At 40.9% G+C, this 15,022-nt stretch overlaps 1 long non-coding RNA gene across 1 annotated transcript; it reads right to left on the bottom strand.

Moving 5' to 3' along the window:
* Positions 1 to 1,129: 1,129 nt before the first annotated feature.
* LOC308149153 lies at positions 1,130 to 12,803 on the bottom strand. The gene is made up of 3 exons (XR_013937226.1): positions 12,710 to 12,803; positions 11,674 to 11,769; positions 1,130 to 2,690 (listed from the first exon to the last, which is right to left on the bottom strand). It is a non-coding gene; the product is annotated as an uncharacterized lncRNA (long non-coding RNA).
* Positions 12,804 to 15,022: the final 2,219 nt, after the last annotated feature.

Below are 15,022 nucleotides of genomic sequence, written 5' to 3'. Positions count from 1 at the left end.
ATGACTTTGTTTCGACTGTACTTTCTGTTTCTGTCTTCAGTTCATTAATCTGTTTCTTACATGATTATTGAAAAGTACAACTTTCACATCAGCACATGATATTAAGAAAAATTATTTTAATGACAACTGATTAACTCAGACAGACCAAACTAGCACGTTCCAATATTCTGTTTCCAAATAACTCATGGAGCTAACTGAAGATTAACTTTAGGAGTTAATCCTCTATTAGTCTAACCTACACTGTGCTGACAGCTCAATGAATCTGTCACCGCAGCATTACAATTATACAACCTTGTGCACATTACTGAGACATCCTAAACTGAAAGAGACAGTAAAAAGAAGCACAAGTTAAATTAAAATTTTTGGTAACTAGTGAATCAAATCCTTTATTTTTTTCTTTTCTTTATTCCGCCCCCCCAAAAAAACTGTTCAAGTCTGTTTTTTTCCTCTGTTTTTAAAATTTTCAATGTCTACCAGCCTCCATTAAACTTTAAGTTATCCAATGAATGGAAAGACACAGACTCTTTAACGTATTTCATTATTTCTGTGCATCTTTATCCATTTTAGAGTACGTTAGTGCACATTTAGTTACAGCTGACAGCAGGTAAAGGCCACAGACACTGTCTTTCCACTCATGCTACTAACATGTAATAAGTATCAAAAGATAAGACAAACTACTAAATAATTAAATTTAAAAAACCAAACAGTCGGGGACACAGGAGGTGAACTCACAGAAAGGCCACCAGACCTGGAATCAGACCTCACATATCTCACTGTGAATTGAAAGCGGTGCCACTTACATTAACGTTAGGAAGGTTTGTCATAGCATGACATGAAATTATAGTGTTTCAATGATGCAGACAAAGAGAGACAGCAGAGTTTAGTTTTTTTATTTGTCTAAAACATTGACAGGATTCTTTTGAAAATTTGCTTCATGAAGGGGTTTATAAGACCTCAATCGATCTCTGCTCTTTTTTCTCATGAATCTCTTGTTTCACACCATAAATGCATGAACTCTATCTTGAAATGTGATTCAACCGCTTTTTCCAAGCATAAAATATGAGCCATTGTTTTTCTTCATCTGGATAGTTGGCTGTGCCGTTCAGCATTAACGGGTCCCACGCGCAAAAAAAACAGAATGTCAACTTTTAACACACAAGGCCAACATGTGTGGGTGTGGGTGTGTGTGTGTGTGTGTGTGTGTGTGTGTGTGTGTGTGTGTGTGTGTTTGTGGCTGAGTTACTTTATTGCAGCTCGGTGTCATTTGCTCATGATTTAATGAAGGTAAACATGGTCGACGGCTGTGTTTAATGGCACTGCACTCTGACTTGGCACTTCTCAAATTGGAGGCTGCAGATTTATCAATATAAATGTCCTGTTGCTTCAGATGGCTGCAGGGTTTTAATGAAGTGGAGGAGAAGCCTTTATGAAGCTGCGGTGGACAACAGATAGGGTGAGACATGTTCATTTATAGGCCAGTGAAAACTGTTCAAACACATTAAATAAAACTCTTTAGATTGGTTTAACATGCCAATTTACTGGTAACTGTTTCATTAAAATAGTTGAAGAATACATTAAGATTTCGTTGGTATAATAGCATTACCGTCAAGTGATTTCTTTTTCCCCCTTCCATCCAAAGATGATTTATTTTATTACTAATAATGTTTCAACTGAAATGTCACTTTCTGTTGGACGATGACTTAACTGTGGTTTATTTATGATCATAATTATGAATCACTATTTTTTATCATAGCTCCAAGGTGTGCCTGTTTGGCATTGGTTATATTTTGTTACTAAAAGAAGAAATATCGCTTTTCAATTCTTCTAAAGCTTCATTCAAGGGCTTGTTAGAGCCAGATATGTAACAACAACCCAAACTGTTATAAAATATAATGTAATAATACCTGAAATGTAATAACTGGTTGATAATGTAACAACAACCCTGACCCCAAAATTGAAAACCTTTTAATATTACATTATGGGGCAGGCAAAATATTTTTCCCGTTAATAGTGTAATAATCTTTTTAGATTATGTTTTACTGTTTAGGTTTTTTTTTATTGTGTTATATTCTTTTATACATTGTATTGCTTGAAAGAAAGAAAGAAAGAAAGAAAGAAAGAAAGAAAGAAAGAAAGAATTAATGAATGAATCACAAAGTGAGTCAATAATTTACGGATTGCACTTGAGCTGCTTCAATTTGAATAACACTGAATAAATTATAAAAGTTTGGACTATTTGTTTGTTTGTTTTTTAAAATATATGTCTTTATACAGTTTATGGTCTGATTTTTGTTCCCCAAATCACTTATAGTCTTCTGTTCTCTATAATCTGTAATCTATTTCTCCAATCACCAATGCAGTACAATATTAAACATATAAAGATCACTTTTAAATTCTCGTTAAATGTTTTTACATTATTGACCAATAGTTACATTTTGGGTTTTATTACATTATACTTTATAACAGTTGGGGTCGTTGTTCCATATCGGGCTCTCACGGGGCTACAGGTTGATACCAGCTGACTCTGGGTGAGAAGAGGGTCCCCGGCCGGGCTGCCAGTCCACCTCTACAGGAGACAGTCAGACGTGGCAGTCCAGAGGTGAGGCCCCTCAAGCTGGGCAGCAGCGCTCTGATCTGACATGGGGAGACAGGCTCTTCCAGATAAGTGAGGGGTTGTCGGGCGGTTCAGTCTGTGGGGAATCCAGGCAGAATACAACATGTTAATGGCTGCCATGCAAGATTCTTGCATTTCAGGGGAAGCAATTTGGAGACTTGCAAACAAAAACACACTTTGAAGCGAGGACGAGTTGAGATTGGGGGCTACAACCCAAGCTCGGGATTGAAAGAAGACCTATTTACCAAATGAGCCAACGACCGCGGTAAAACCGCATTATGCTTTTTTCCCCCCCACTAACAAGACGCTCCATTTCAACAACAACAAAATCTGTTCTGAGGTTAAAACAGAAACTACATGTTTTCATCTTTGGAAGTTTTGTTGTTGTTGTTGTTAAATACTTACTTTAAGCTGATAACATTCAGGTGTAGTTTTAAAACAAGTCTCTACCTGCTGCATACCCCCACAAGAAAATTCCCCACACCTTGTAAATGAACTTAAAAGTCTGACACGGACGCCTGTTGAGCCGTTCCACGGCTTTATGTTCACATATTTTTTTGATGTGCCTCAGTATTAAAAGTGAGAAATTTAACCACCTTTGTGAACAGTAAACTGTCATTTCACAGCGGAGTGCTGATGAAAGTGAATTGAGCAGAAGGAAAACGTTAATCCGTTTTATTGCTGTGCCTTACGAACAGAAATCAGGCTCTAACAAGCGATTACACGAAGAAGGCTTGAAGAAGGTGTCAGCACCTGCAGTATAATAGTCATCAATACGTGAACATGGGGCCAATTAAGAGTGCAGCCGTCGTCAGATCATTCACTAATGTGTCGCTGGTACACGCAGCTCAGAACAAGCTGGCCTGTAAATGTTAACATCCTGGTTTTGCCTCCGAACTGCCTATAATGGAAGAACAATAAAGAGATAAGCAGTGCCATTTTCCAACATTTGTTTCATTTTTCTTTGATTTGATCTTTAGGAACTTTTTTTTTTGGGTGGGGGGTGTCTCTATTGTCATGTGATTGTATTCAACTCTTTTCCCCACGGTGCTATCAGGAGTCAAGCAGTAATACCCCGAGTCAGAAACTATTTTGCATGTTGGGAATTGGAATAGTTATCTGCTGGGAAGGCCCCATTTCCCAGTTTACAGCGCTCACATGATAATAACAACCTAACAGCACCAATTCCAGCAGCGCTACTTTACTGTTGATAGGAAATGAAGACATGATACAAACCTGCTTGTTTACACCTATATCAACTGGGGGAGGAACAAAATGAAGCTCGGGAGGTTCAATTTATTTCCAGTTTACGTTTAGATTTATAGCTATTGCTTAGCTTTTAATCGTTTTCTTTAGATATAACTTTGCTTCAAGCTTTGTAGTTACATGCTGCAAGTCTCTCACACTGACATTGCGAGAAGGAGTGTCTAAATTTATAGTGTATTTCTAAATGTGCGAGGCAAAATTGACTTAAAATAACCCGCATTTGCATAAAAATGACATGACACACACTTTTCACTCAATTTTGTTCAGAGCAAAGCTCAGAAAATCAGCTTAAATATATGTTCGACCCTGTTCACAGTATCCAACATTTCATACTCATTAAATGTCATCTTTAAATCCATTTGCATTAATGTAAAAGAAATCAAGTAAGGGAATGACAAATCTTCACAGGCGAATCACCAAAAAAAGCCTAGAAGGCTTTATGTGGTTTTTTTTTGGTTTTTTTTTAATGTTTATTACCTCTGAGGGCATTTTGACAATGAACATGGAGTTCGACTTGCTTTGATCTTCTGCTCTCTGGCATCTCAACCAGAATAGATGGAACATTTTCTTTGTGTGTTTTTTTTTAATGTCTGCTTTTGGGATCGTGAGCCAAAAGGAAAAGTTTGAAGCGCCTCAATACTGATGGATGACTGCAATCATTACAGGCATTTAAAAATAATCACCAGACTCCCTCCTACCAGCTCCAACACTTCATTGGGCAGATAAATAGCTTGTTTGTCCCGTCCACCAGAGCTCCTTATTCTCTACTAATGTCCAAATTTATTTATTTTTTTATTTTTTACATCAGGCTTCACTGGACTATCTGAGAACAAAGGCTCAAACATCTTTGTCTGTGGTGAAGGAGGTGACGTAAATTACATTGGTTATGTTTGGAAGTGAAAAAAGAAGCCGAGCTTCGATGATTCCTACATGTGAGCAACTTTAGTGCAGACCTTTTTTTTTGCCAGGACCCCCCACCACGCAGTTAAAAGATCAAAAACATGAAAGAAGAGGTATGAAAAGACATTATTCCAGTTCTGCATGGGTTCAAATTCAGATTTGTTCTTTGGTAAATCTGGTTCATTTCATGCTTTTCCAAAAGCCCAATGAGAAAAGTGATGAAAAGGCTTGAGATATTTGTGGCATTAAAAAAAAATTTACCGTAAGTTTCATTCACAGCTTTGTTTGATGTTTCATCTACATATTGTAATTGTTCCCAAAAGACAGGAAGATAGAAGATGTTGATGTTGGAGTAAGAGACACAGTAATCACATTTACACCTGATATCAAAATACAACCAGATTAAATCCAGATATGATCTCAATGTGACTGTATTAATCCCGGGTGTTGATCTTCCTCCATGTCCTATCTTACAGATTCCACACAGATTAGGGTGAAGTAAACATCAAAGATGCTTTGCCACGAGCTACAACTGCGGGAACTACTCTGAAAACGGTTGCAGGTCATCACTTTAAGATGGTATCCTTGAAGCAGCCACATTTTTGGAACCCTTCCGCATCGTCAGCAGGCATCTCAGGTTCACAGGTGTTTCGCCCCTTAACCTGTACACCTCGCCTGAGTGGGGCAGCGAAGACTGACTAGGCTTCACCTGCGGAAGGGTTCCAGCTGTGAGCTCTCTTTAGCCATATCCATCTTGAGCTGGACTCGGCTGCTGCGGCTATCTCCCTGGTGGCTTTCTTCAGCTGTTTGGGCTCCAGCCCCATCCTCTGGAGGAAGAACCGCACCGACCTTGCGGGAAACCCACGGCAGCCGACTTCGATGGGAAAAATTGTTGCATGCCATCCTTTCAGGACAGCTTCGTCAATCAGGTCTTGGTACTTGGCTCGCTTCAATTGGTGAGACACGTCCAGCCTCTCTTCCCAGGGCACCGTGAGCTCTGCCACTATGATGGTTTTTGTGCTTCTGGACAGCAAGACTATGTCTGGTCGAAGTGAGGTCACTGCCACGTCCTGTGGAAAGACGAGCTTCCTCTTCAAATCCACACTCAGCTCCCAATCGCAGGCGCGTTGCAGGGAGGAAGGTAGGTTTTTGGCTGTTGTGCTGGTCTTACGAGCCGTTTCCCCTTCCCTCACAAAGGTTATGGCTTTGGGCGGTTGAGCGTGCTTGTTGTTGGCTTTGACCCGCTGCTGCTCCACCCAATTGGCGATTTCCGAGAGGACCTTATCATGCCTCCATCTATAGCGCCCTTCAGCCAGCGCCTTTGGGCACCCTGTCAGGATGTGGTTCAGCGTGCATGCGGGTGCGTCGCATTGGTTGCAAGATGGGTCTTCTTCTCTGCCCCAGATCTTCAAGTTGCGTGGAGTGGGCAACAGGTCGGTCACAGCCCGCAGGAGAAAGCTCAACTTCCCTTGGTCGGTTTGCCACAGCTCTTTCCAAGGCATTGGCCGCTCCTGTGCCTGATCCCACTGTGTCCATCGACCCTGAGAGGCGAGTCCAATCGCTTTCACCCGTCGGTCCTCCTCTGCTGCCTCGCGAACTCTTTCCACCACAAGACCTCTTTTGGCTCTCGCATCAGCACTGCACCACCTTTTCCCGCTGTAGTGGCCAAGACCCAGGCGTCCCTGACATATCACACCCACAATTTCCTGGTGTTTCCAGTGGGATTCTGCATCAGTCACCGCTTGTTGGGGCTTCCACTTTCTGCCGCATTTGATGTTTTTACTTGCGTGCCGAACTTTCCCATCCTTAGACAAAAGGAGTGTGCTGACTGCCCTTGCCTTAGTGGCCTTGAACTCCTCCACTACTGATGCAATAGGCAAGGGAAGCTTGGAAGTCTTGCTATACAGGTTGACTGCGCTAAAGGATGGGGGGACTCCCAGCCACTTCCGCAGAAACTTGCTGCACAGTCTTTCCATTCCTTCCACTTGGGACATGGGAAAGTCGTAAAGTAGGAAGGGCCATTGGAGCCTCGGTATGATGCCGTACTGAAAGCACCATACTTTGAATCTCCCGAGAAGCTGACTGTGCTCGATGGCTTTGAGCCAGGTGTTCAGCTGGGCTTTGGTCGTGTTGAGGTTGTGGCTGTCCTTTAGGGAGCTGTCGTAATGTTTTCCAAGGCATCGGATCCCTTGGTCTTGAATAGTTGGGATCTCAGAGCCCTGGATGCTGAAAGTATTTCTCGTTAGCTTCCCTTTCAGAATGCTGATGCTCCGCGACTTTTCGGGTTTAAACTGTAGGCGTGACCATGTCGCCATCTTCTCCAGTGCGCTCAGAACCCACTGTGTCCCCTGGATTGATGGAGTCATCACTGTCACGTCGTCCATGAAAGCTCGACAGGCTGGGTGTCTTGTGCCGTCGTCTGCTTTCGGGCCTCTGCACTGCGTCTCTCCTGCCTTCAGTAGCAGGTCCATGGCCGCTATGAAAAGGACGACGGAGATCGTGCATCCTGCCATGATGCCTTTCTCGAGCTTTTGCCATTTGGTAGTGGTGCCTGCCACGGTGAACCTCATCCGCAGCGCATCCATGTGCGACATGACCAGCTCGACTACCTCTGATGGAACGCGGTAGTGCTCCAGTGCCTTGCGGATCAGCAGGTGTGGCACGCTGGGATAGGCCTTGGCAAGGTCCAGCCACACGACAGAGAGAGTGTTATGCTGGCTCTTGGCTTCGTTGATAAGCTGGCTTATCACTGCTGTATGTTCCAAACAGCCGGAATATCCCGGTACTCCTCCCTTTTGGACACTGGGATCGATGAACTTATTAGCAAGCAGGTATGTTGTTAGCCGTTTGCCGACGATGGACCAGAAAATTTTCCCCTCCACGTCCAACAGGGAGATCTCCCGAAACTGGTCAAGTCTGGTGGAATTTGCCTCTTTCGGCACAAAGCAACCCTCAGCGAGAGTCCAGAGACCGGGTTCCAGTTTCTTCTTCCACAGTGTCCGAAGGAGTTTTGCGAGCCTCTTCAACAGCTGTGGACAGCACTTGTAGATCTTATAGGTGGTTCCTGATGGTCCTGGGGCAGATCCTGCCCGTGCTCTTGTCACCACTGTCCTCACCTCTTCCATGGTGAAATTTGCCATGTTGAAATCGGTGCTCTGATGGTTTTGTCCAACTTACTTAAGACACAACTCGCACACTTATTTGTTTGACTGTCAATCAGATATGAAATTACAATGTTCATATGACACCAGGAAGTTGAACATGCCTTCCAATCCAGTTTTAATTAGTAACAAAAAGAAAAAGAAAATCCAAGATCTGCACTCTTTTGTCACACAAAGATCTGGAATCTGTTATTCATGCAGTCACTGACAACCATTTAAACCACTTCAGCTCTTTTTCTTTCTGTTCCTCCGGATCATAGATAAACAACAAAACTCCAGTTGGTTCCTAATGCTGCTGCCTTGCAACTGACCGACTCTAACAAAATAAACCATCGGCCCCGGTTTGGCTTCACTGCCCTGGATATCGATGCATTTTGGAAGTGATTTCAGGTTTCGTTCTTTGTTATGTGGCAAGTAAAGGACCGATTTTAGACTGCATCGCCTGAGGATTTCACTCCATATAAACCTAAATTTAGCCTGATGTCCCCTGGTAGGCCTCTGCTATTGATACCCACAACGAGAATAAGAACCAAGAGTGACAAAATATCTGCAGTGGCCACCTGGAGGAAAATCACTCACCTCTTCCTTTTTAAATCTCCATCAAAAACTCTTTCCTGAAATAGATACATTTTGACTCAATTTCAATGTTTTGGTTCCCCTGTTTTAATTGTATTATGTTTGTTGTAAAGACTCCAGATAAATATAGTGAAGTTATTATTGTCATCATTATAGGAGCAAGACATCAAAGCCTCTCCTCTGGTAGTATTGCAAATGAATAGATAGTTAAATAGGAACAGTATGGTTCAAAAAGCCCTGCTCACGTTATGAATTATGTTAATTATTATATTATATAATTAGAATTATGTTAAAGGAAACACATTCATAAAAAGATACAGCTATTCTGAGGTTGCACTGGACTTTTTATTTTCAGTCATTTTGACTGACTGGATCATAAAGTCATAAAGTGTTTTGGTACCTCTAGTTTGAAATACGTATACATGTGGTATATCATCATTTGAGTTACAAATGACAATCTGAAATTCAAACTCAAGCATATAAATCATGATGTGAAATGTTTAATGTTATTTTGAAATGTATGATCAGAATGATTTAAGAAACCTTAACTTTCAGAACAGTGAACAGTGGTTTTGGACAATAACAAACAGCAGCAACAATGCAAGTAATAACCATTGGAGGGATTGGTAAAACATTCTAAAGAAATAAAAATGGTTTTGTATTGTAATTCAATGTATTTTGTTTTCAACTCAAACATGTCGACTATTGAAAAAGTTTCCATTTTTCTGCCTTTATTTAACCCAAACCATCTGAGATCAAATTAAACAAGTAACATTGCAGCATTTTCATTTCTTTCTTGTGAAGTGAACCTTCACACATAGATATTGGATATCAGAACTACATATGAGATATTCTTTCGGACATGCAAGTTATGGTGAATGTGAATTGGGAACACGGTAATAACTGTATTCACATCCCATCAAAGCAGGGAGGGAGGACTCGTGAATTTATTTCTGTAACTTGCTCACCTACAAACCTTTATTCACATTTCTATAAGAAAAACGAAATTCCCCGTGAGACGAATTCACTGAAAAAACAACAGCTACCTGCGAAGCAACGGAGCAGCACTGCAGTGAAGTCGTTAGAATGAATCTCTGAACCAGATTAAGATCACATAACTGAAACAGATGATAATACTGCTTTGTTGGAAGATTTATTTCCCATGAGCTTTTCTTCCAGTAACTTCAGAAAGGTGCTTTCAGTTGAAGGTGCAAAAGCATTTGAACACCAACAATTCCGGTACAATTATTCTCTTTGGTTGAGGGTTGCATGTTGCTTCTGATGCACACATCTTAGAAGGTAAGTGATAAAAAGCCATTGAAACCGAGTATTGTTGCCCAGCACTCACGCTATAATTGACTCTCTACATCACAGAGCAAACACAGTTTTAACGATTCACAGCGGACACCTTTGATCTCCATTTCTTTATCCATCTTATTTCAGTCAGTCTGAAATCGAACATCTGTAATTTTCCCCAAAGGTCCTCCAGTTGGACAACAGAGGAAAAAAAACAGCAATTAAATGAAAAAAAAACAAAAAAACCGAGGAACTTACTCTTGATTTGTGAAGTTAAGGAACACTGCTAATGGCTTCTTTTACAAGAAACCCCATTCCTAAAGTGTTTAAAAAAAGTTAGTGCTTAACAAAGTGTTTGAAAAAGGTCACTGCACTCAATCTACTGTCAGTTCTTCTGGAGGATGACTATTCACAGTGTGAGACGTTAGTGACAAAACTGTTGAAAAATCATCTTTTAGGCTTTTTGATTAAAAAAAAAAAGTTTGTACTCTCTGAAGAGACTCCATTTGAACAAATGTTATAGTCCATCAATTATTGATAGTTAACCTAAAAATCCAATATACTATGAGACTGAAAAACAAAAAAACAAACAAACCACTTTATTCTCTAAAATCTCTTTTCAGATGTTGAAATTTACCAAAGCATATCGCTGTTGTCACAGCCACTCCAGAGTCTCTGGCAAACATGATTGCGATCGACTAAAGCATGAATGAACAAGCAGGTGGAAAGAAGGAAGAAAACGTTTCTCACCGGTGGAACTGAGATTTAAGTCAACAGCTGATTAGGTTCCTCAGCGCCTCAGTAAAAAGGAGCATTAAACCAGTTGAAGTGTTTTACTTTTGCATTAAAGTGGAAAGCGCCAATAGTTGATGGGAACGCCACATTAGGGCAGTTTATAGGTAGGTTATCTTGGCAAATCACTACAATTAAAAGACACCATTAAAACTCCATGCAGCAGTCCAGCCACACACACCATTTATCACTGCTGAGAGGAGCCGACGTGTCTTTGTTGAAATTACTAGGAAATGTTGACTTGCTTGTTAACTTACTGGCCTGTTCTTCTCTCTTCGTATTTTGGTACGTTTTTAATAACGTGCATGGTAACAGTGATATTTCAATTCTACTTAAATTGAATTTAAATGGTTCAGTTACATTTAAATATAAATTTAAAATTTTCCGTTTTACAGCGCTTTTTCACAACTTGAGCAGCCCCCAAAGTGCTTTACACTGTTAATCACATCCACCCCATTACCAGTCGAAGCAAGGTGCTTAGTCCAACTACTGGGGGCAGTTTTGGGTTTTGTGTCTTGCTCAAAAACACTTTGACGTGTGGATGGGGGGGGATTGGACCTGCAACCTTCTGCTTGAGAGATGACCAATCAATCAACTCAGCCTTTACTTATATAACGTTTCATGTTCTTCTAAAAATGTTTTACCTCAATTTATGACACAAGGAACTTTGCCTGAAGCACTTTGCCTATAAGCTGCATTTGCCACCGGTGTCAGACTGACTCAAGTGTACGACAGCATTTTATATTTTTGATGCTCTCTGATCTTGTATTGCAATCTGGATTCTGTTAGGGAAGTGGCAGTAAGAGCGACAGACATACAGTTTTTAGTGTCTTTTGGTCACAAACTTTAATACCTGCACCTACACCAGTGGTCTTTTGAAAGATTTTCACAAAGTCTGCTGTCGAGAATGAAATCATCTTAAAGTTGCTCTAGCAGAATCCACACGGGAAAAAGAAAAACTTTTAGGGCCCAGTTTAAGGGTTTGATGTACATCTCGTTGTCAATAGCTTTACATCATTGCACTCAGACAAACACGTATTTCTAGCATTTATATTTCACAAAACATACCTGGGTTTGTTGACATTATAGCGACATGGAAACTCCCGAAGATTCCTGAAGCAAGATCCTGTTTATACATTCGATTTTGCGAGATCTGTAATCACACTGGAAAGACGATGAACAAACACTTTCACAACATTTAAGACTATTCTCGTAGCTTGAATTCTCTTTCTTTGAGATATTCTGCCTTTTTTTTCAGGCCGGATCGGTCAAATATTGATATTTTCTCTTGAGCTGCCACAACACCATCTTTGATATCCCAGAAACCCTTGCGGCAGGTTTATGAAGATGATGTCAGTTAGCAAAACAAAAATACACTTTGATGGCTACAAATTCTGTGTTTTTTAGAAACATTTTGACTTTGGTGTGATTGAGTTTTGGAAATAAGTGGTGATGGTCTTGTTTTCATGTCTTGGTTTATTCTCTGTGCAGAAGTGATATTTTTTATGGGAAGCATATTTTTAAAGAAATTTTTTTTTTCTGGCAGAGAAACTTTAAAGAAGCAGAAGCGACAACTGAACAGTTTGCATGTAAGGTAATAAGAAAGATAAATAATTAAACCTAAAGAAGTGCTGCAAAGAAATGGGTTTGATGCTGATGTAGCTGAACTGAGATGAGTCCATGAATCAGTCATCGTTCTGTAAAGTAGACTGCCTCCTGTAAGATTCAGGATTTTTTTTTTCTGAGTAGGACAGAGTGGGCGCGAACTAAGTAGAGTCTATAAATCAGTCATAGGCTGATAGAGGCGGCTGAATGGATCGGGGACGGGACGAGTAGATTGATGACTGTTTATGCTCAGGGTTTATATCGTTCAGATCTGCTTTATTCCTCCTCAGACTTCCTCATCAAAATGCTGTAAATGTTTGGTGCACTTTTGCAAAGCTTCCTGACCTTTAGCTCAGCATGTCACGCAGCCCTGAAAAATAAATAAATAAATAAAATAACCCTACATGATTCTGTAAACATGATAACCCACAGCAGGATATTTGCGCCACAATAAAAGAAATTTGCTGTTCCAATTTGCCCGTCTGACGGTGGTACCGACCTTCGGTGTCCTCTGTGCTCTGCGCGGTCCGCTTGGAGCCGCGGAGAGCACACGCTCTCTGTGTGTCGCTGGACTGAAGCAGTGCTCTTCCGCCTGAGCAGAGATGGTTATGCAATGGTCTCACCACAGCAGGTGCGACACACTGACAGTGGCGTGTTGTGAAAAGTGAGGAGGAAGAGGCGGACAGCCAGAGCTATTTTTAAAACCTCTCTCAGAGCCATCAGCGAGGTGGGCTCGGGTGTGGCGCTATTCTTCGAGCTTGCTGACTTCCAGGAAGGGCTCCGTGAAGTTGTATTTGCTGCACTTTAGCTTCTTGGGGGGCAGTGAACATGTAAATGGGAATAAAAGGTATATGGATGAATATTTGAAAAGAAATGTGCCAGGATAATAACCGCTGAGCAGGGCCAACGCCACCTGGAACGAAACAGGTCTAAGTTCGAAGTGCTGCTCTGAAGAGAAATGTAAGACCATACTGACTGTATTACTGTGCTGCAGACATGATTTTTTTAAGGATGCCGCATCATAAATACCCGGGGACCATTTGTTCCGGGCAATACCATCTCCCCAGCAGAATCAGTGGGTGTGTTAAGACTATCAAGCATCTGTATGTGCTGCGTTTATCTGTCCTGTCTGGCTGTGACCAAAGGCAAATGCAGCACCTCCCTGACTTATGACTATTACACTTTCCTTTTGTGCAATGAACCTCGATTTCCTCCCATATTTGTGCCAAGCGTTCGCTCAAAGCATCCAGCCTCGGTTTTCATGATCAGTAACTCAGCGGGTGTGTCCGTGCACCAACGAGTCCAACTGAGCCCATACACTGCGAGCATGCATCTGTAGCTAAGGAGGCACTACTTTACATCCAGCACCGATTTCAATTAACTGCCCAACAGGAAAATGAGTGTTTGGGGAAATAAAGCGTGGAACAAGGAGAGAAAGGAAAGAGTGTATTACTGTAGATGATGTGTTTTGGGGGTATTTGTTATGATTTGCCGAAGCAAAGCAAAAAGATGTGTTCAGGGCATTTTGTTGCAAGATGAAGAAAAAAAAATCGGGTATAATATAGGTGATAATAAATAGTGAAAATATCTGTGTGTGTGTGTTGCTACAAAACATAGAACAAGCAAACAAATTAAAAAACAAGGATTTTGCAATTGAGTCTGTGGCTGCAGGCGGCAATATGATCAGTTTAATAAGATTGTTGTATCTCGTTATGACACACTGAAAAACTGCCAAATAAACGGTGCATTTGTGAACTCAGACAATTGAGTTACTTGGCAATGAGATCTGCTTCCTACCGTATCTGCAGGATATGGCTGCACAGCATGATTGGTTATCCATCCATGCATCTTTGTTCCTGCTTAGTCTGTATGTGGTGGCACTGGCTGTACAGAGAGCAGATAAGCCCAGACATCTCTGTCCCTTCAAACTTCCCCCAGCCAGTCGCAGACCAAAGCAGAGGTAGAATCTCCTCCCAGTCAGACGCCTGGTAAACCGCTAATGGGAAGCAATCAGGGAGCTTCCTGATTAGACGATCAACCACCTCAACTGGCTCCTGTCTGATGGATTATTGGTCATGGTCCTTTAAAACATATACAGTTATATCATTATTTTTTAACTAGGATAAATACGGAGGACAGAACTTTTTTTTTTAATGATATTCATTATTGATGATAAAATGATTTTATCAATAATAAAGAACATCAAAATGATTGTTTAGTCTGTAATGAAATCTCATACAGCTATTGGCATCTTAAATTTGTATACATGCACTTTTTAATTTGTGTCCAGATATATAAATGGATATAAAATCCAGTAATTAGCTGTCAAGAGTAGGAGCCTAGTTTCAAATACCAAGTCATCCAAAATTGGACCACGAGATGAAAATTTCAAAGACACCATTAATTTCAGTTTCTCAGTAATAGTATCTACTATTCCTAATTTGATCAAATAAAACAATATTTTGCAGTAAAATCTGCCCTACCACTACCATAATGGCTTTAACATTAAAGTCAAAATACTGTTTGGATGAATTGGTAGAAACATGCATGCTGAAAACTGTAGAAATGAGAGGACGTACTTATGCTTCTTTGTGCCAAAACTAAAGGGAAAAATCTTGATTTCTTGTTATTTCTACACTATTGCATTATCTGTTTGCTCCTCTGGTGCCATTGAGATTGAGATCTGTTTATATCTTCAGAACTAAAATGAATTTGACACCCTTGTGGGGGAGCAAATCCAGGGTGGGCACTTTGATTTCATCTTTGGCAACTGAGTTCTGGGGCAGCCACAAAGAGCCACAAAGCCCCAAAT

Source organism: Blennius ocellaris, assembly GCF_963422515.1.
Source record: "Blennius ocellaris genome assembly, chromosome: 3".
Lineage (NCBI taxonomy): Eukaryota > Metazoa > Chordata > Actinopteri > Blenniiformes > Blenniidae > Blennius > Blennius ocellaris.
This window is presented reverse-complemented; position numbering and strand designations above follow the sequence as displayed.